Genomic DNA, 2,177 nt, shown 5'->3' with positions numbered 1-2,177 from the left:
GTCTATAACTGGAGATTTCTTTTTTTTCCTTTTTTTTTTTCTTTTCAAGACAGGGTTTCTCTGTGTAGCCTTGGCTGACCTGGAACTCACTCTGTAGACCAGGCTGGCCTCGAACTCAGAAATCCACCTGTCTCTGCCTCCCAAGTGCTGGGATTAAAGGCATGCGCCACCACCGCCCGACTGGAGATTTCTTATATTCTAATACAGATCATTTATAAATGCAATTTCTTTTATTAAAAAGCTTCCATCTTTTGTCTGTGTACAATTTTCAAAACTATTCTGAAAGCAGAATATATGTGCTTGAGTCTGCAAAGAGTGCAAATTCCAGATATGCTAAATGCTTTACAAGTCACTGTGTGCCAATTGGGTGAATATTTTGATCCCAGCCTTCCTTCCACTGCCCCCAAACATTTTAAAATAGGTTGAAATTATGGAGGACTACACCTACTAGAAAAGAAGAGAGTTCTATTAGTCTGAGGTTTCAGAATCCCCCCACACCAGAACCAACATCTTGGTAAAGGTTAGGCTGGACCCTGGACAGAGCACGCATCTGTCCAGGTGGCATCCCTGAGTATCGGGGCTTCAGTAGACCGTGAGTGCTCCAGCTGCATAACTGACTGAACTGTCTTGCCAGCTTCTACACTGGCTCGACTGGGCATAATTCAAAAAGGAAAAGCTCATATTCATTTCATTCTTCTGAAGATCTGTGATAGCATTTTATAACACCCCAATGGGATGTCTTCCACATATAGTATGGTATTTCTTCAAATAATTGCTAAAACATACAGGATCGAATTGCTCTATAATACTCATATCCATTTTATCTAGATGGTCAATGGATCTATAAATCTCCCCCTGGGATTCATCATAGTAACTGTAACGGAACCTTTGACCCCAATGGCAGAAATCAGAAGAAACCACAAAGAGATTACTAAGATCCGCTAGATAGTTACTGAAGAGTTTTCCAAATTCCTGTTCCTTTGACTCACTCAGAGCTCCAACCAGTACAGGAATAATGGTAAACTCCTCATCTTTGTGGCTTTCCATGCCTTTAGCTGTATAAGGCAAATACATTTCAATTCTGTGTTCATATTAATCTGTCTGCAGAGACATGCATTCAAACATTCCTGTCTTCCATAGCTCTATGTAAATCTTTTGGTCAATACAAAGGTCATACAGAGGAGTCCTATATATATCCCCAGTGGAGAGTGCACATTGAGACAGGGGCATATGATGGGAAGGCCCAAGGATGAAAATTCTCCGGGTAATAGATGGATTCACTTGTTTGTAAGCATGGGCAGCACAAGAACCACAGTATGTATATCCTGCATGGGGTGCAATAATGGCGCTAGCAGGTCTTTTTGTAGACTGGACTTGTGAAAGCCAACCTTCTAGCTGGGCATTCAGCTGAGGTCCTGAGGCGGTGTACCAGCTCCTGGAATGGCTGGCTTCCTGTCAGACCACTCGGTTGGACATCTTAGTACCTGTGCCGTGAGGATGAATCAAGTTTAATTATTCTTAATCTCTCTCACTGAAATACTTAATATTTCAAGGTGTGTGTGTGTGTGTGTGTGTGTGTGGTGTGTGTGTGTGTGTGTGTGTGTGTGTGTGTGTGTGTGTGTGTGTTTGTACAAAAGTAGTACCACTTTTAATAAACTTATCCTATATGTGGTAAGTCTGGGACTCCACTATCTGGAAGGACGCCAATATAACATTTTTACTGTATTTAAAAGACATGAATAGAGATTAGCTATAGATGTCACAGATGCCCAGTTCTGTGGTATGCAACATTTTTTAGTTATTATGTGAACATATTTGATGAACACTATTAGTTAATGAATAGTGAAATAAAATTAATTCACTGTTTAAATAATGAATGACCGCTGTCAACTACTGGATTAAGATTGTGGACTGTTGTCTAAGTAGTATAACAGATTTGGTAATTACTTAGAAATTGCTTCTAATACTCAGTGCAGAGAACTAAATATATCACCTAAGTGATGGATTTAAAATTAACTTCCCCTTAAAAGGATTTCTGTAAATCTGGTTAACAATTAAAATTAGTTTCATCATGGGCTCAGACTGAATATCTTTTTTTGTTTGTTTGTTAATTCTGTTTCAGCCTTTACCTGTGTTCTCCATACCACTAATTGTAACATCTGATTACTTATGGTGAA

General features: G+C 39.4%; 1 pseudogene; it reads right to left on the bottom strand.

Moving 5' to 3' along the window:
- Window positions 1-582: 582 nt before the first annotated feature.
- LOC117723283 (protein MEMO1 pseudogene) lies at window positions 583-1,476 on the bottom strand (annotated as a pseudogene).
- Between the last annotated feature and the right edge of the window lie 701 nt (window positions 1,477-2,177).

This window comes from Arvicanthis niloticus, chromosome 1 (genome assembly GCF_011762505.2).
Source record: "Arvicanthis niloticus isolate mArvNil1 chromosome 1, mArvNil1.pat.X, whole genome shotgun sequence".
Taxonomy (NCBI): domain Eukaryota; kingdom Metazoa; phylum Chordata; class Mammalia; order Rodentia; family Muridae; genus Arvicanthis; species Arvicanthis niloticus.
This window is presented reverse-complemented; position numbering and strand designations above follow the sequence as displayed.